Raw genomic sequence first — 20283 nt, forward strand, 5'->3', positions numbered from 1 at the left:
CAGCAAATAATTTAGCTTGTTAAAGTTATGATCCACTTAAGAGTTATCCTAATCTGTCTCACTATAAATCAGTATTTTGGCACAAAAAAATCCTTCAACCTCATGTTGGCTTACCATGAATAAGTTCCTTGAAGCCTTGCAAGCTCTGGGCATCCTACCTTCCTGAAAGTGATGGCCACACTCTGTGATGGATGCCCTGTGCAGAGAGACCTATTGGGTAGTCAGCCTGCACCAGTCAGGTGGTTCCCACAAATCTTCCTTAATCTCTATAAGCTTTACGGCATTAAAGCACTTCTAAACACATGCAGCTTTTCTATGAAGCACTCTTGAGAACAAAGGACAGTGAAGGAATTCCCCTAAGATGTTTAGAAAGCCAAGATTTCCCCCAAGTATTACCTTAAGACTGCACAAGAGTTATATATTTTACTCCCATGATGCATTTGTATAGTTCTAATTATATAAAAATTATTTGTCTGTTACACATCCAGGAAGTGTCCTTTTGAGATGTGTGAGCACGTATTCTTACTGTAGTTCTGTAATGTAGGCAGGCATTATTTGCCCATCTTGCAGGTGAGGGATTCAACTCATAGAATGGAAGTGGCATGCCCATCATCACATATCTGGTAAGTGATGTGTGCAACACAGTGAGTAATTTGAATCTCAATTACTTCACCTCAAACTCCATGCTTCTTACACATTTAGTACCTCACAAGCTACATCTTCTCTGGCATCATGATTTGTAGGCCATCATGTGTTCTGTTAACTTATGAACTGAATAATGCAGCATTTTCTAAAATGTGTTACATGTCACATTACTCCAGTAATATTCTCTGTGAAGCATTTTGTAATCAACAATACTTTCAGAATTAAAGAGTGTGCTAGCATAGTAGTGACTATGCATGTCCAATAGAGAAATGTGTGTGGTTTTTTTTTACCCCAGTGTCTTCCAAACTGATATAGCCACAGAACCCTTGCTTTCTGCCCTCTTGCTATTATCTGTTGGGTAAGGAACAAATTTCTAGGTCCTGGATCCCCAGTTTCTCAGTCATGATTATGCATCCAGCCATGGTGTGCAAATTGAGCCGTTGTTAATGGGCAAAGGTTGGCTTTGCCACCTGTTTTTATTAGGAATACTTTCAGCAGCAAGAACTAGAATACCTAAGTCATTTTGTTTGAGCCCTTGCTAATGAAAGTGTGGCCCTTATATCGGCTGCATAGACATCACCGGGGAGCTTGTTAGAAATTCAGGATTTCAGTCCCCATCCTTGATTTTGTGAAATGGAATCTGCATTTGAACAAAATATCCAGGTAATTCATATGTAGGGTAACATTTAAAAAGCACTTATTTTAACCATAAGAACAATTATTTTTTATCTAATAAGAAATTCGGAGGTGAAGGATTCTATTTTATTGGCAACTCAGTAGCAGCATCAAAGACCTGGATGCTTGTCTCCTCTTGGTGGCAAAATTGCTGCCGAAGCTCCATACATTATCTCTTCCCCCAGCTGCATTTAAATTCAGGATGGAAAGAGGCAGAGGCAAAGGACTTTGTTCTTACATGGCTCTCTTTTTTTACTAATATGACTTCTTGCTGAGAAGGTCACTTGCAGCCTTCCCCTTAGTTCTCACCCATTAGATGGATTACCGGCAATAATAAATAACTGGCAATAATAAAGGCCTCAATTCCCTTTGGTCTTGACCAATGTTGTTTAAAAAATATATAATGCTAGCCACATAATGTAACATTTTCTAGTGGCCGTATTTTTTGAGAAAGCAAAACGAAAACAGGTTAATTTTAATAATATAGTTTATTAACCAGTATATTCATGCTATTATCATTTCCGCATGTATCTAATATATGAAACATGTCAGCGAGATATTTTATAATCTGTTTCTTCAAAGTCTTTGAAATTAAGTCTGTATTTTATGCCTGTAGCACATCTCAATTCAGATACTAAATGTTCATCAGATATTCTTGATCTGTATTTAGGTCTCATAAAAGTCACAATTAAAAGTGTTCACATACCTAAGTTGCTCCATGTAATAATTAACCAGTAATCAAATCAGTAGCAGATTTTAAATGTAAATGCAAATTAATAAAAATTAAAATAAATTGAAAACTGGGTCCATCACATTTCACATGTTCAATAGCCACATGTGGCTAGTAGCTATCATATGAGACACTGCAAATATAGGTCCTCACTACTCAAAGTGTGGTCCAAGGACCAGCAATGTCAGCATCATCTGCAAGCTTGTTAGAACTGCTAAATCTTGGGTCCTACGCTAGAGCTACGAAATCAAAGTTTACATTTTATTTTAATGCATATTAAAGTTTGAGAAATTCTAATCTAAGCTGTTCTCAATCTTGGCTCTAATTTAGATTTAATGTGGGAACTTTAGAAAATACTGTTGCCTGTACCCTATCCCAGAACCTTGGAATCAGACTTTGTGTAGTGGGGTACAGGCATTCATTTTTTTTTTAATTGAAGCTTTCTAGGTTATTCTAGGGTGCAGCTGTGATGGTGAATTGTATATGTCAACTTGACTGGGCTAAGGGATATCAGATAGCTAGTAAAATATAATTTCTGCGTATGTCAACGAGGATGTTTCAGGAAGAAATTAGCAAAGAAGATTCCCCTCACCAATGGAGCTGGGCTTCATCATCCAATCTGGTGAAGGGCTGCATAGAACAGAAAAGCAGAGGAAGGGTGTGAATTTGCTCTCTGCTTGAGCTGGGACATCCATTTCCTCCTGTCTTTGGATCCTGAAGCTCCTGGTTCTCAGGCCTTTGCACTTAGATTGGTACCTACACAACCTTGGCTTCCCTAGGTTTTAGGCCTTCTGGTTTGAACAGGAGTGACACTACTGGCTTTCGTGGGCCTCCACTTATAGACAGAAGACTGTGGCACTTCTCAGCCTCCGTGATCATGCAGAGCAATCAGTCACTTGTAATACATCTGTCTGTGTCTCTCTGCATATCCTTTGGTTCTTTTTCTCTGGAAAGCCCTGATAAATGCAGCTGCAAGTTTGAGAACCACTGGCCTAGACTAATCCTGATCCATCATCTCCAATCAGACACATTGTAGCCTAAGCAATATTATGGTAGAAGCTCTCAGGTCAGTAACCAACTGTGATATCTCCACTTGGCTTTTCTTCCCTCTGGCCTGTGCGCATTTCCAGCAGAGCAGGGACCCGACTAGAATTGGCTATACTTGCTGGAGTTGCACATTCTTGGTCTTTGTGCATTCACTCACTGGCTAACTCCTTCCTCTCCTTCCCTGTCATCAGTTTCCTCATTCTTCACCTTCCTCATTCTCCAGATAGCAAACAAGGTAGGGCTCCTGCTCTGTGCTGATATCTACTCAGATCCAATCTGGAAGGCCATCAACAACTGCCAGTTTCTTCCAGCTCCTCATCCGCACTCTTGCTCCAGTGAAAATGGGTTTCCCTTCCCTGTTGCCCTGTTCCCATCTGTTTTTCGACTTCCAGATGGCATCTTGCACATTTCCAGTCTTTGTTTCCTTCAGGTGCTCATAATTCTGCAGTCATTTTGCTTATTATGTTTTGCCTCTTTGTTGATGATTAGCTCAAATGAGGTATACATAAAGTCTGTTCATAGAAAGCAGCTCTGAATCTGTGAGCCCAAACTTAGATGTGATTTAATGACCATATTTGGGTGCATTGGAAGCTGCCCATGTTCACTTCCCAGGTTTCCTGGAGACTGAGAACCTCAGTACATAGGCTTGCAAATTTACATGCCTCTGTTGCCAACTAGATCTGCTGAGTTTCTCTTCAGAGAAGGGAATTTTAGCAGGACACATTTGAAAAAATAAGTCTTCCTCTGTTAGGAATCTTCAACTGAGAGGCTGCCATCAGTGCAAACAATGCCATGTTCGAGCAAAAGTTTGTTTGGTCTGCCCAGCTCTAATAGATGATGTTCATGTCCCTTGGGCTCAAGAACAAAGGGGCTGCCTGACAGCCTTTTTAAATCTCACCTGTTTCTTGGTAGAGAAGCTTCTGTGCAGTATACATTTCCATGATAAGTAACTGCTGTCAAATCTAATAAGAAGACTAATCTAAAATTTAGGCTGTGTAGTAAATAAAATAACCTGATTATTTTTTAATATAATATATTAAAATTAGTATATTAAAAAATAACTTTTTATTTGAAGACTGAGCTCTTGGAAAAATATGGGAGTTAGCCAACAAAATCAATTCTTGAACTTACATTTGAAAATGAAGTTCCTGTTTTAACTGTAGAGCTCCTATGATAAAAATGTCTCAGACTAGAAAATGCAATTTTTGAAATGTAAAGGTGTGATGTAGGATTAAAAATATTATTGTCTTGGCCGGGTGTGGTGGCTCACGCCTGTAACCCCAGCACTTTGGGAGGCCGAGGCAGGTGGACCACTTGAGTCCCCTAGGAGTTTGAGACCAGCCTGGGCAACATAGTAAAACTCTGTCTCTACTAAAAATATAAAAATTAGCCAGGCTTGGTGTTGCATGCCTGTAATCCTAGCTTCCTGGGAGGCTGAGGCACAAGAATCTCTTGAATCTGGGAGTCGGAGGTTGCAGTGAGCTGAGATTGTGCCACTGCACTCCAGTCTGGGCAACAGAGCAAAACTCTGTCTCGAAAAATAAAAATAAAAATAATTGTCTTATCACATTCACATAATTATTCTCTAATATTTATATTGCAATAAAAATGAATCTGGTAAAGTTCCCATGAAATGTGGAGATGTTTATTGCAAATAGTCCAGTGGCTTTTCAGAGAAGCTCCTTGAGAAATATCCATATGACTCAAATTATGTGTAGAACAGCAAAGTAGTAAAAATATACTATCAACTTTCTAGTATTCGAATTAAGAAATGTCAAGAAGAACCACCTCAAATTTTGGAAGGTCAGGTAAATTTTAATTCTTCTGCAATCACTCTAGTCAGTAAAAGAGATAAGCCAAATAATAATAACAAATACACATATCTAGTAAAATATATATTTATGCCTGCTTATATAGTGAAGTATATCTAATTTGCCCAATACTATACTTAAGACATGGATATGTTGTACCTTGCCCTGTTAATGGTGCTGTCACCAATAATCTCATCATCCTCTATGGCCCTAGGCAGAGTTCGTAATACTTTTGTTTCATCTGACAGATTTGAAAACACTCAGAGAAAAGCAGTATATACCCGAAGTCATAAGAATGGTAGGATTAGAAGTCATTCTTCTTCTTAGCTTCTGTTCTTTTCACTGCAGTATGCTGCCTCTTTATTCCTTGAGGCCCTCAGCCAATAGGATTTTTTAGGCATGCTGGGCTTTTAGACATTAAAGAACTAGCCAGTGAGTTGAACATTCCGTGGTGGATTAAACCAACCTAATGAGCTTGTCTCTCCTCTCTACTACAGGTCTTCAGTCTTTTTTTTTCTTTATTTCTGGAAGCAGTAAAACTTTGAACTTAGTTTTTTTTTTTTTTTTTTTTGTAAGTTTGAACTTAGTTTTTTTTGTAAGTTTAGCATAAATTTAGTGGCAAAATCATACCCAAACCAACAGACAGTAATATATAATCTTTATTTGTCCCACTTAGAGTGAATAGCCATAGATTTCACTACATAAATACCTATGTATTTGATAAGGATCCGCAAACGTTTTCTATAAATGGCCAGGTAGTGATTATTTTAGGCCTTGTGTTCCATACCATCTCTGTTGCAGCTACTCAACTCTGCATTCGTAGCATGAAAGCAGATATAGACAATACATAAATGAATTTGTGGCTGAGGGCAAATAAGTCTTTATATGCAAAAATAGGTGGAAGTCTGGACTTGACCCATTGACCATAGTTTGTCAACCGCCTAGACTAAAAGGTGATGCTCAGATCTGTTGGGACTATTGCATAACATATTGTGTATATATATATACCATTTTACCTTTCTGAATTCTGAAATATTTCAGACTTCAAGAGTGTTTAGTAAGGCATCAAGATGTGTACCTAAGATTTAAAGGAAGTTTTATAAAGGAGAAAGTCATCTCTATTACAGTCAAGCATTAAAGTTCTTGTATACAGATGTCTTGAGGGGCAACTAAGGTTCAGATATTGCTAGTGCATTAATCAGGAATGAGTTCTGTGAACAACAAAGCATTTGAACACATAACTTCTTTGTTGTCCCTTGTAACAAGATCAGAGGTAGGCAGTCCAGAGCTGGTTCAAGAGCTAAGTGATTCCCTCAGGGATGCAGACTCTGTCCATATTTATTCTCCAGCATCCTTAGCTGATAAGCCTTCACCCTGATGCTCATTGCCTCATGGTTGCAAGATACATCCTGTACCCCTAGTGTCACATGCACACTCCCAGCAGAAAGATAATAGGAAAGCAGGGAGAATTGTCTCTCTTAGAGAAGTAGAAGCTTACCCCTGCAAATCTCAACATTCCTCTTGTCGGCTAAACAAGGTTACAAGGCTACTCTTAATTGTAAGGAAGACTCAGGAAGCAAGTATTTTTAGTTGGATTCATTTTCATCACCCTGTAAAATCAGAAGAAAGGATGTTGGGTGGGCAAGTTGCACACCATCTGCTAAGGCATCTGTTCTTGTTTGGTGGCTGTTATATTTCATTACAGATATTTAACATCATATCGTCTTCTCCCCTGGGGAACATAGCTTTTTAAGTATCCCCAGTGTTAGCAGCTTGTTTTCCATCTGAGTTGGAAAATTAAATAACATTATTCACATTTTTATGTAAATGTTGTATAATGTGCATATATAATGACTTGGGAATGGTTTTCTTCAGAAATACATTTTCCTATTTTCCTGAGGATTTTAGTTTTGGAGGACTTTGTTTACATGTGACTCTAGTATGCTGAGTAGCAATGCTTGAGGGAAGAGTGAAGTTGACATAAATGGAAGGCAACTTGCACATTGAGCTTTGTGGGCAAGTGATTGTTCTCATGGAGGATGATTCCATCTAAGAGCAAGATTTTATGAACTCAGAGAATCTTAAGAAGAAACAGTTACTGAGTAACTTTCTTAAAATGTAGATCTGATGCAGGTATGAGAGAAGAGCAATTAAATAGGCACACAGAGATCATTTTAGTTCTTAACTTGAATATCTTGGGATACTTCCTTTACCCCTAGAGGTAGTGTTTATTCTCTTTCTGGAAACAGGGCATGTAACTTGCTCTTTCTTTGGTGTAGACTACCATAATAAGAAAGGATGGAGGTAACTGCATGATTTTAATTGTGTCTTTTTGCTTTAGTAGAATGTCCTAAAATGGCACAAGTGGGAATAGTATGAAAATAAATACATTCATTTATTGGTTAAGTTTTAAATGTGAGTGAAATTTTCTTCAACTAATTATAATACTAAGTTATTTCTAGAATCTGTTTCAATGTAGCCATATAATTATGTAGAACCATAACCCTTTATTGTCCAGATAAATCTTGACCCTGAAATAATGTACAATAGACCCTCATCTGCTATAATTTTGAAAACTACAGTAAGAAAGCCAAATTTTAGTCCAAATGTTTCACGGTTCTTTGGACTTCCAAGATGACAGGCTTATCAAAAACTATTCCTGACTTGGCCAGAAATAGGAAGATCCTCATTTCGATGGGCAGAAATGAAGAAGCCATATAGACACATATTTGGACCAAGATTCCTTCCTTTTCATTAACAGGACTGAACAAACCAGAATCAACAGTATTGGGAAAAGTAGACAGCTAAAAGATAAATTTTAACATGAGCAAATTTACCAACTGATTGAGAAGAAACAGAAATCAGAGAAGAGACGGAACTTTAAAATAATTTTAAATTTTATCAGGGAGTTTTGGCCAGACTCCTAAGGAAAAGGAGGAGTTCAAGAGCAAGAGGGGATTCTTAGAAATTAATTCTGACTGTTGACTTTTAAAAACAGTATATTAGCTGAAAGAATAGATGCAAAACTTTTCTAGAAAACAGAACAAAGAACCAGGAGTTGGAAAAAAAAATTAGTGAAAGTGGAGACATTAGAGAATCATTCCATGTGGTCCTACACCTTCTAATAGAGGGGGGAAAAAGTGGGGGAAATAATTAAAGATACACACACAAAATTTTTTTTAAATTTAGCATTGTATCATCACCTCCCCTGGGCAACATTTCTTTTAAAGTATCTCTAGTGTTAGCAGCTTGTTTTCCATCTGAGTTGGAAAATTAAATAACATTATTCACATTTTTATGTAAATGTTATATAATATGCATGTATAATCACTTGATAAGTCATAAGAAAAAGAGTATGAGTGGATCAGTAACTAAACACACTTTCATGATATTTCAGAATACCAAGGAAAAGGAGAGGATGTTAAGAGTCCAGAAGTGGGAGTGGGGTGGAAAGTTGACCACAGAGATAATTTCTAGGCCAGGCGTGGTGGCTCATGCCTGTAATCCCAGCACTTTGTGAGGCCAAGGTGGGTGCATCATGAGGTCAGGAGTTCAAGACCATCCTAGCCAACATGGTGAAACCCCGTCTCTACTAAAAATACAAAAATTAGCTGGGCGTGGTGGCATGTGCCTGTAGTCACAGCTACTCAGGAGGCCGAGGCAGGAGAATCGCTTGAACCTGGGAGGTGGAGGTTGCAGTGAGCCAAGTTCCCTCCACTGCACTCTAGCCTGGGTGACAGAGTTAGACTTCATCAAAAAAAAAAAAAAAAAAAAAAAAAAAAAAAAAAAAAAAAAAAAAAAAAAGATAATTTCTAGAGGGCAAGAGAATGACTTCATGGTTTGGAGGTAAAATTATTCTGAACCTGCAATTTTGTTCTCAGACATACTGCACATTTACCAGGAAGGTAAAAAATAAACACATTCTCAGACAAGTAAGAACTACATTATTTGATCACCCCAGATCATTCCTAAAAGAATTAATGCAGTGTAAGCTCAATAAAACAAAAGAAGGAAATATGGGTTTCGAGACCAGGTGGAGAAACTAGACCAAGGAATGCAATAAAAAAAAAAAAAAAAAAAAATCTCAGACAATAGTTATTTGGCAAATCTTTTAAAGTAGAACAAAAAGTTGGCAAAATTACAATAGGATTTTTGGGGAACTCGGAAATCCTAAGAGCAAATGACATTTCCGTAACAGGAAGTATGATGAAATGGAATGGTCTCAGTGAGTGGATGTAGTTTATGCTATTTAAGAGGGCCCTCTTCTTCTCAGTTTTTCTTTGTTAATGTTTTTTGAGCAGCACAACTTTAGTGGTAATATTGCATGGCTTTCTCTCTGCATTTATACTTACCACTTGTTTCTGCAGAGAACAATTATGTAATTTTCATATTGTAAATGTTATTCAATTTTAAAAACATGTAAAAAATAGTACAGAACATGGTATCACCTTGACAATGTAAAAGTAATAATTACTGGAGAAAGGTTGGGAAGTAGAAAGGGGAAGAGAAATGAAGAGAAATACAGGGACCCTAATCTGTTATTTTACCGAGAGAGGAGATAAGAGAAACTCAAGTTTGGTGAATTAAGAAAGAGAGGTTTAAATACAAGGCTCAAAAAGTCAATTAAAAAACAAAATATTGAAATAAAACTGGCAGAGATGGAGAGAAGGAGGAAATGGCATACTATGGAGTTAAATGATAATTTCTCAGTAAACAAATCAAGAAATAGAGGTTTGAGCATATTGTCTAAAGATACGCTCTTCAACCCAGCATCCCAACCATGTGTGGTTATTGAGCCACTGAAAGGCAGTTAGTCCAAATTGAGATGTGCTGTAAGTATAAAATATATACCCAACTTTTGAAGACTTAGTATGAAAAAAAGAATGTAGAATACTTCAATAATTTTTATATTGATTACATGAATTGATAATATTTTGGATGTATTTGGTTAAATAACATATTTAATTTATTAATATTAATTTTACCATTTAAAATTGTTCTTTATGTTACTACTAGGAAATGTAAAATCACAAATGTGACTCACACTATACTTTTACTGAACAGTCCCTGAATTCGAGATTTGGAAGTACATTTGAAGAATGGAAATTAGAAATGATTTATGTATACATACCATTCCAGAAGTAGACCAGGAAAGGAAGAGTTTTTATGTTATATTTTATATGTTTTAGAAAATGTTTGTACTAAGCATTGAGCAGTTTCAAAGGGCTATTTGTAAAGTCTATGAAAGGCATAAGGAATACTATGACAACAAACACCCTTAGTCACCACCCAGTTTAAGAAAAAATAAATAAAATACCATAGACTTTGAATGCATTTCCTCTTTCTACTTCAGGCTACTAGACTGTTTTGATTTTCATTTTTTTAATAAAAATAATTATTTTCTTTTTGTAAAAAGTTTCTAATTGAAGGATATCTTGTGTAGTTTTTTGGGGGGGGTTGTTGGATAATTTGTCAGTATTAAATTTTAGAATGTGTGTGCCATTTGATTCAGTGGTTCCCTTTGAGAAATGTATTCTGTCTGTATGTTTTGAAAAATGCAAACTGCAAAAAAATGTATAGAGTGACATCATGTTAATTTTTAAAAGCATGTATGTTTATATATTTGTGTAATTATAGATCTATATATACATGTATATGCTGACATTCATGTAGACATTTACATGATATTTTTGTGTATATACATGAGCTTATTCACATATAATAACTAGGACTAGTGCTTATCTCTCAGAAGTCTTATTGGATGGGCAGAGGAGGGAACGTCATATTCTTGTTTTATAAATTTTCAGAGAGAGAGATCATCATATAATTATGATTTTATTTACTTAGATATGTTCATTTTCTGTATTTTTCAAGTAAAAATTCTTTAATGAAATAAAATACATGTTGAAATATGTTCTAGCAACTGGGACTATCTTAAAACAGAACACATTGCCTTAGAAGGTAAGAAGCAATATGTTTACAAATGAGAAAGAGGCTAAGTTGCATGAAAGTATTAAAGCCATTATTTTTCTTCTCTTCCTCCCTAAGTATATCAGTACAAGAAGCAAGTGTTACCACTTTCAAAGCAATCCTAAAATTGATTCTTTATCCCATCCTTTCAGTCTAAGACACTTTTAAAGAAACCACCAGTCTTCCTCCAGTGTGCTTTATTTTCTAATACAGTATAAGAAGCCTGTGAGCAGATCACATTAATGTAATGATGTGTACTTCCAGCAGGACAATCAAAGCAAAGGGGATGCATGAATCTCTCTCTTTTTGTTTTAACTTTGCTGAGTGTAGACCATGTATACTTTTTGGTAATGTTTACTTCTTTTCTAATCATATATGTGCATGTGCATTGAAAAGATTTTAGGAAACTCAAATTACAAATTAAATACTTATAGTAATCCTGTCATCCAGATATAAACACTAATAATATTTTGTTGTATTTATTTCTAGAATATCCAGACATATACATATAACCATTTTTAAAACTTAGGAATATGCTGTGCATGTGATTGTTTTTCTCATAGAATATTGTGAGTGCTTTTTCATGGCATTGAATGTTCTTCATAAGCATTAGTTTTAATGACTCTGAATTAGATCATTTTAGGAAATCAATTAAAAATATTCTAAGAGTTTAAATTGAGAATGAATATATCTTTGTGGTGAGCACTGAACATACTTTTTCTTTTACTTGATTTTGAGTATGTAATTGATTTCATAAGTAAAAAGATAATGAAACGCTTACCTTGTCATAATGAATAGTGACTTCCTAAGCTGTTAATGTTAGGTGAATGGAAGTCTTCCCCTGTGGATATGGAAGACATATCCAAGGACACATTGTTAATGAGAACAGACTGGCTGTGTACTTCGATACTCTCCAATAAGTGAAAAAACAGAAACTTCATTAATGCAAAATGACATGGAGCTATACCCTTGCATTTTCAGACAAGGATGAATCTATATTCTGTCCTTGTCTCAAGGAGGCAGAAGGTTGCAGATTCCTTTTTGCTGTGTTGTTTACCTTTAATGACTCATTGGGCATAAACCAGCATTATCAAGGTGAATTCCACCTGAGTCAAGTCTAATACATGTCATACAAGGCAGGATCATTCTGGAAAGTGGGAATTTGGAATTGTGTCTTCTATTGTCAGTTGAATGAATGGGATAGGCTGAGTTGGAGGAGGAATGATTCTTTTGGGCTATGGGGACCCAAGAACTAGTGCCATCTGAGAACCATTAACTTTTTTTAAAAAGTGGAAGATCAGAGACATTCACAAGGACTATAATAAGAAAGAGTATGATAGGTCAACATGAGAGAATAGACGAGGTAGTCAGGTGAGTGGGTGAGCGAGCGAGTGAGTGAGTGAGTGAGAGAGAGAAGAGGGCGGAATTTATAAAGAGCATAGCTCCCATCTCCTGGATGCCTTCTGCAGGCCAGCCACTTGTCTCCCATGGGATGGGAAGGGAGTCACCTGCAAAAGGAGGAGCATGGAGGATGAGGCAGAATTTCTTTTCACTTGGCATGTAAGGATGATGAGACTGAAGGAGTAGGAAGGAAGTAGCTTGAGGTAAACAGAGTTTTAATAATAAAGGGGTTTGAAGAGTTGACACTGTCTGGCATTCCGTGAGGAAACGAAGACCTCTTGTAAATAACTTGCAGAAGGTTACATGGTTTTTCACAGGAAGCTCCAGGAAGCTGCCTGGTACTGTTGGATATGGACATGAACTATTTATTCCTCTAAGATCCTGACATCTGAGACAAAGCCAGGATGTTTTATACAACTTCTGGACTAGATGTGTTCTCTGATGAAAAGTGAAATTGTATCCTCTTTGCATTGGAATTTGCAGGCACTCTCTCAAGCTACTTTAAGTGAGAAAAAGGGGAATGTATTGAAAGAACACAAGGCTGTGTCCAGGAATCTCAGAGTAAGCAGGGGAGGATCTAAAAATATGAACTGGAAAGCTTTAAAGAATCCAGGCAGTGATTGATTTTCAGTGGCTCTCTTATCTCTGCTCTTCCAGTGCTGTTTTTCTCTGCCCCTGATTCTCTGTATACATGAGGTTGGGTCACTGTCCTAGATATTTACATGCCTTGTTCAGGCAGCTCTTAACTAGTATCCCTAAAGTTCAATCCCAAATTCTCAAGAGAGGAAGAAGCTGATTGGCTCATGTACTAAGCTTTGAGCACATGTCCCTCCTTGGTCCAGTCAGCACTGGCCAGGGGCAAGATCCCAGTACAAATATGGGTGCCATGGATAGCGTGGTGGATAGGGGTCAGATAATACTTGCCAAAGAAGGAAATTGTGGGCTGGAGTTCTCTAAAATTGACCACTATCTAAAATTGACCACTACCCTATGATATCTTAGCAGGTCTGGGACAGGAGACATGATCTTTCACCATCACTGTCTTTTCTACCAAGAAGAAAATCTAGTCCCTTGCTGTTGAAAGTATGGCCCACGGACCAGCAGTTTTAGCATCACCTGGCAGCTTGTTAGAAATGCAGACTCTCAGGCCCTTTGCCAGGCCTATTGTGTTAGAGTCTCGGGGTAACAAGATACCCTGATAATTGTAGGGCACTGACTTTTGAGAAATGCTAATTAGATGGAGGAGAGAATTAGGAACCAACACAGATCAGGGCTGCTGAGATGGCTTCTTTCACAGGTACATACCTCCTTTTATCTGGCAGCTAATTTGTTGTGGCCAAGCTTCAGCTAAGAGCTATCCCCTGCCCTCACTAAGCTCTTATTTAAGATGTTTCTGCTAGAAACTTGAGTTCAGGATGGGCTGGAGAGAGCTGCCTGTGCTCAAGAGAAAGATAGTTTTTGTGTCCATCTTATTCTGTGTTGGCACCAGAGAGGTTATCAGTGGGATGAAAAAAGGAAAGACAAAAGCAATAAAGGTGCTAAAATCATGTCCAAAAGGCAAGTATCAGCAAGTTCACTTTTAATTAGTTATTACCTTGAGGTTACTGATATTAAATCATTATACTACATCTGTTTTCACTTCTGCCTCTGAAAGTTTTTTGAAGTCTTTAAAAAGGCATCTTTTCATAAAGCTTAAGCTCTTTGTGGGCTATGTTTTGACAGAGGAAAAATTACTAGATAATTCTGTATTAAGTCTATTTAGAATACAGATTCCCTCAAGAAACTCACCAGGTAGAACATCTTTGGCAGCAATTCAGAAATCCATGCCATTAATTTTTCAGACTTTGATGTCCAAAAAGATAAATTTCTGACACTCTACCTTGCAGGAACTCTGTTTTCCTTCATTTTCTCTTTTATACTTCTTAAAAGGCCCTGGGAACTAATGTGTGTCCTACAATCTGCCATTATTGTTAAATCAATCTGCTTATTTGCAGGAACACTTTAATTATTTAGTAACCTGTTTGGAAAATACATATAAATTATTTTCTTATAAAAATCCTTACTTTGTAATAGAAGTGATCAGATGGAAATAAGAATTTCTAATTCTGTGGGCAATCAGATGGCCTCTCTCAATGGTACCCTTCTGACATAAATTCAGAACTTTCATCACTGTGTATGTTGTTGGAGTAGAAATGTATAGTTTCACTGGATCATGTTGGAATTGTTGAAGCCAGTTGCTCTAATGCACTTGATTTTTTTTGGTGACTAAATTTCTATATTGAAAGTTTCATTTTGTCTGGAAATGTAATGTCCTTTTCTTGAATAGGCATGTGGAAGTATTTGGAAATCTTTGAGGTACTGTTTCTCAACCTGAGCTGAATATTGAAATCACCTGGGGAGCTTTGAAAGCTACTGATGCCTAGGACCCGTCTCCAGAGATTCCAAAGTCATTGCTCTGGTTGCAGGATTTTTAATCCCTTCCCTCCCCTGAGATTCTAATGTGCAGCCAGTGTCAAGAGACATCATCCTGTCGACCTGTTTACCAAACAGGTGTGGATGTGGGTAGATAGACTCGTCAAAATGCATTTTCCCAGATGCTATCCCAAGACAACAAATTCATTAGCTTTGGGGCAACTCCAAGAATCTATTTAAGCAAGTCCAAGCCCCGTTGTGATTTTGATAGAGGAGGCCCTCGCACCACATTTAGAAACTCTTTCTTGGAGATTGTTTCTAAAAAGAGAATGACTGGGACCAAAATATGTTCAGTGTTGTAGTATTAGGGACCATCAGTGAGTAATTGAGGTGTACTTGAAAAAGATGACAAGGCTGGGTGTGGCGGCTCATGTCTGCAATCCCAGCACTTTGGGAGCTCAAGGCAGATGGATCACTTGAGGTCAGGAGTTCAAGACCAGCCTAGCCAACATGGCAAAACCCCATCTCTACTAAAAATACAAAAATTAGTTGGGCACACGACTGTAATCCCAGCTACTCGGGAGGCTGAGACACGAGAATCACTTGAACCCGGGAGGTAAAGTTTGCGGTGAGCTGAGATTGTGACACTGCACTACAGCCTGGGCAAGAGAACAAGACTCTGTCTCAGAAAAAAAAAAAAAAGAAAAGAAAAAAGTGACCGGCAGTTATGTGGTATAGGGGCAAGACTCCTGGGGTCACAACGACAGAATAGAGTTCTGATTCCCACAGTGCTTCTGTTACCAGTTCTGTGGCTCTGGGTATGACACTTAATCTTTCTGGTGCTGAATCCCTTCAACTCCAAAAATAGTGCTTGGAAAATATTAATCTCAGGTCCTCTGAAGCTCCCATACTGGATTATTCAATGATATAAAAATTTTCTGTTAGTATAAATTCTTACAGAAACTTCTAGCAGTGCTATTGATGGATGCCCTGCCACAGTGGGTCAAAAAGCATAGTGCCTGGGCAAGCGGCAGCATGGTCACATTGTTAGAAATGCCGATTCTCAGGCCCCACCACAGATTTACTGAAGAAGCATCTTTGGGAGTGGGCCCCAGCTGTTTCACCAGCCCTTCAAGAGATGTCGATGCATGCTTCAATTTGAGGAGCACGCCTCTAAAAATAGTACTTGGAAAAAAGAAAGATGAGAAGTATTCTTTTTACCTATGGTGAAGAGAAATCATTTGCTAAACATATAAACGTTTAACACTGTTTAGAAAGAAATATGTTGGCAAGCAGCTTCAAGTGGAAGGGTAACTGTTAAGAGAAATATTGAAATCTACAGCCTTGCTGTACAACGTGTGGTCTTCTGATGGGTCAACATTGCTATCTCTGGAGAACTGCAGAATCTTTGTCTCTGCCCCAGATCTACTGAATGAGAATCTGCATTTTTTGTTGTTTTTTGTTTGCTTGCTTTTTGTTTTTGTGTGTGTTTGTTTAAAAAGTTCACTTGGTAATTCATTTGCAGTCTGAGAAGCATTGTTCTAGATAAAGATGTTAAGACCATAATGTCAGCTTTCCCTTACTTTCGTAATATGTACCTATCAGTAAACTGTCCCACCTCACAGGTCTGAAATCAAATCCAGTAAAACAGTGTTGGCCCTGTAAGTTAGATCCACACCCATATCAATTTAATAGTTAGTAGCTGTTGTTTTCATTGTGTTTTACCTGTTTGGGGCTTTTACGCCTTTTTAAAAAAATTCCTTATGGAAAAAAATTGCTTAATATTTTTGCTTTCTTTTTCCTTTTTTTCCTCTTCTGAAAGCTACCATTTCATTCTGACTCCCTATAGTACTTGAACATTTTTAAATTATTTTTTTCTACTGTCTGACCACTTTTCTAAAATGGAGGCTGGGTAGAATATTGAGGGTTTGTTCTATGGGTTTGGTTTTATCTTGATTCATTGCTACATTTCTATATTTGTGTGGATCTCAATAAAATTATAAATTACAAGATTAATGTTACAAATTATAAATTAAGCTAACATTAAACTGCAAAACGTATGGGAAAGAATCCTTAAGGATCTGCAGCAGAACCTTCTAAACTAACAAAGAAGAACTAGCCTTGTGCAGTGGTACCTTAAGCTAGAGATAGGCGGGCCGGGCGCGGTGGCTCAAGCCTGTAATCCCAGCACTTTGGGAGGCCGAGACGGGTGGATCACAAGGTCAGGAGATCGAGACCATCCTGGCTAACACAGTGAAACCCCGTCTCTACTAAAAAATACAAAAAACTAGCCGGGCGAGCTGGCAGGCGCCTGTGGTCCCAGCTACTCGGGAGGCTGAGGCAGGAGAATGGCGTGAACCCGGGAGGCGGAGCTTGCAGTGAGCTGAGATCAGGCCACTGCACTCCAGCCTGGGCAACAGAGCGAGACTCCGTCTCAAAAAAAAAAAAAAAAAAAAAAAGATAGAGATAGGCAACCTGAGATTTCACAAATAGAACAGAGCAAGTTTATGATAAAATGGATGGAAATGGAGCACGACATACTACGTGTATATTCTTATGAAGCAACTTTAAAAAATAACTCTTTTAATCATTTGTTCCCTCCAAAACTTAGGTACTCTCTCTAGTAACAGTTCCTAGGTACTAGGAAATTTATTGGCTTCAAATTATGAGAAGAAAACAACAATGTTAAAGTGCCTTTCATTAAATATGTGCCAAACAGGACATTTCCTCGACCATTTTGTCAACTAGGACATTATATCAACTTGTAACTTAAATCATCTTTATGACTTATCTATAAGCTACATTTGCTCTGGGTGCCTTCACTATGTTTGCTACGATTTGGGGAATCAAGAAAAATTCCTAAACCTAAGAATCTTAGAAAACACTGGCCTTACATGGTTAATTACTTATTTTGTTTTCTTCTGTGGTTATTCCATATCTATTTTTCTGTTTAGAATTAGAAGTTAGTCAAGGTTTTTAAAAGAATTATTATTTGTAATAAAAATATATCAAAAAAGGGCAATTTTTATTTGATTTTTAAGGTTATTTTTCTCTCTAGAAAATCAGTTCTTGACCTTTTTGGGGCATTAAAACTCATTTGAAAATCTCATGAAAGCTGAAAATATGCAGAAAAATATACATTTTGAGCTGAAGATTAACCTCAGTGTCAGTGCTATAATTTGCATATTTGTTCCCTCCTAAATTTATGTTGAAACTTAATCTCCAATGTGGCAGTATTCAGAGGTGAGGCTTTTAAGATGTGATTGGTTCATGATGGCCCTGCCCTCATGATAGATTAATTTGTTCATGGATTAATGGAGTAATAGGTTAGCATGGGAGTGGATCTGTGGCTTTATAAGAAGAGTAGGAGACACCTGACCATGTTAGCACACCTCCCTGAGGTGGCACAGGGCATCACATGGCAAGGGGGCTGAGTGTGCTAACATAGTTAGGTGTCTCTTTCTCTCATCTCTATAGAGAGTCTCCACCAGCAAGAAGGCTCTCACCAGATGCAGCTGCCTGACTTGGGACTTCTTCACCTCCATAACTGTAAGACATAAATTTCTTTTCTTTATAAAACCAGTTTCAGGTATTCTATTATAAGCAACAGAAAAGGGACTAAGGCAATCAATTAATTCAGTAAAGACTTTTCTGATGACAAAAACAAATGAACCAACTAGCAAAATTAAATAATATGTTCACCCTAGGAGTTTTAAGTGAGACAAAGGTAACTTTTTGGTTCTCCTTGAACCCATGGCTGGGTCTAGGGTCTCTGATTGTACTTGGTTTCTTTCTGTTTCTCTGCTATGTCTTCTGCTGTGTTTGGTTTCACATTTCAGTCACTGACAGCTTCAGGCTGATATACCATTGTTCCAAACATAACAGAATAAAGACTCTAATTTCAAAGTATCTCAAGTAAATCTCAGAACTGAGCTTGTGAATCTTGATGGCTTATATCTGGGTATTCTGTCCATTCCTGAACCAAGATTATTCCATCTCCAGCTGTGGTAGGTCATAGCTCAGGTCACAGTCTTTCACTTTTAGAGTCAGTTTCACAGGAACGTCAGGAACTGACAGCAGGAAAAGGAAGGATTTCTAGATGAACATCAGTGCCCTCTTATCCATACAAGGGGGATGATGTTAAGGGGGAAAGACTATCAACATCCACCGCAGAAGCAGAAATGCTGTTAAGAGACAAAGACTGTCAGCATCCACCACCTTGAGCAACCACTGATTTAGAGGTAAAGAAACTATATAATTAGCCCAGGCCAACTCTTTTTTTAAGTTTTATAATGCCCAGACTACATACATGTCTTCATCACTTCTTTAATATAAAATTTCTGTGCACCTAATGAGAAGTTATTTTTAGCTACACATCCATGACCCTTATCCTCATTGTTGCATTTGTCCTCTGAACCTTGTCATCACATACCTTGCCCAAAATGCACTGCTTTAGCCATTGAGCAAGGTGGGTAAGCACATTGAATTTGCTATCATCCTCCTTAAAGGTGTAACAGTGCAGGTAGCTCAGTCACATGGGATCAAAGAAATGAGGCTTATTCCTAATACTTTAGGAATACTTGTGAAACCTCATGGGAAGTTTTTCTTTAAACAAGTCTACAGCACTTATTTTAGGCTTAACTAATCTGATTAGTTATTAACAGAAAAGGAAAGATACATTTAAAGTCCACAGATATGCAAACATTTAATCAGTGAGTATAGGTTTTATGTTCTGTCTTCATTTATCAGTGATGAGAGTGACCTTGGTTATGACCTCCCACAGCTAAGGATGGAATGCTTTTGGTTCAGGAAGGGAGAAGATGCCAAGACCTGACCAATTAGGATTAACAAGCTCAATTCTGAGACTTTATTTGAAGTACATTGAAAGTGGAGTCTTTCTTCTGCTAGGGTTAATACTACTGGCATATTAGCCTGGAGCTGTCAACCATAAGAGATAATGTGTTCAACTATAGTTGTCATCATTCTAACACAGTGAGCAAGGACTGAGTGCTACTGAAAAATCCGGTAAACAGAAAGTTGTTTCACTTTGGCTATGTTTTGCTGGATTTAAATTGAACATTTCTGAAACTTCTGAATAATTCTGTCATAGAAAGATCCATTACAGGGAACATTTTATAAATAAACTACTCTTATATCAACAGAGATCAAGGCAAAGAAAAGAAACCACTCTAGGTATTTCACACAGGAAAGATTTAATACAGGGGATTGGGTGCTTAGAAAATGGCCTGAAACTCTGGTGAATGATGAGGAATGTTGTAGCCATCACTGGACATTTAAGTTCAGGAGCACACCCACTGTTGCTATTGCTGCTGTAATTTCCTCTAAAACCTGTATCTTTCAAATTGTGATTGCCGGGGGCAGTAGCAGCAGGAAGATGGCCACTGCCCTTTGAATATTTAAGTGCTTCTAACTGGTGGAACTCACATACATAGGCATCTTGGAAATTTAATGTTTAACCTTCTGGCCTCCCTAACCAAGGAAGGGTGGTATGGCAATATACAGAGACAATCCACAGTATATACTACAGTATTAAAAAAACGAGTTCCCCTGTGATTTTATTAATGAAGTTCC

The 20283-nt window shown here is 37.6% G+C and overlaps 1 protein-coding gene across 18 annotated transcripts in view; it reads left to right on the forward strand.

Annotated features, from left to right (window-relative positions):
* Positions 1-20283, forward strand: part of PLCB4 (phospholipase C beta 4) — a 411761-nt gene that overhangs the window by 180560 nt on the left and 210918 nt on the right. For 2 of the 18 annotated variants that reach the window (XM_050807508.1, XM_050807511.1), the window contains one exon: positions 18169-18240. The exons of the other annotated variants lie outside the window; for them this stretch is intronic. The gene's annotated coding sequence lies outside the window, so the exon portion shown is untranslated. The remainder of the gene's footprint in view (positions 1-18168; positions 18241-20283) is intronic. 18 annotated transcript variants of the gene reach the window in all.

Source organism: Macaca thibetana, chromosome 10, assembly GCF_024542745.1.
Source record: "Macaca thibetana thibetana isolate TM-01 chromosome 10, ASM2454274v1, whole genome shotgun sequence".
Lineage (NCBI taxonomy): Eukaryota > Metazoa > Chordata > Mammalia > Primates > Cercopithecidae > Macaca > Macaca thibetana.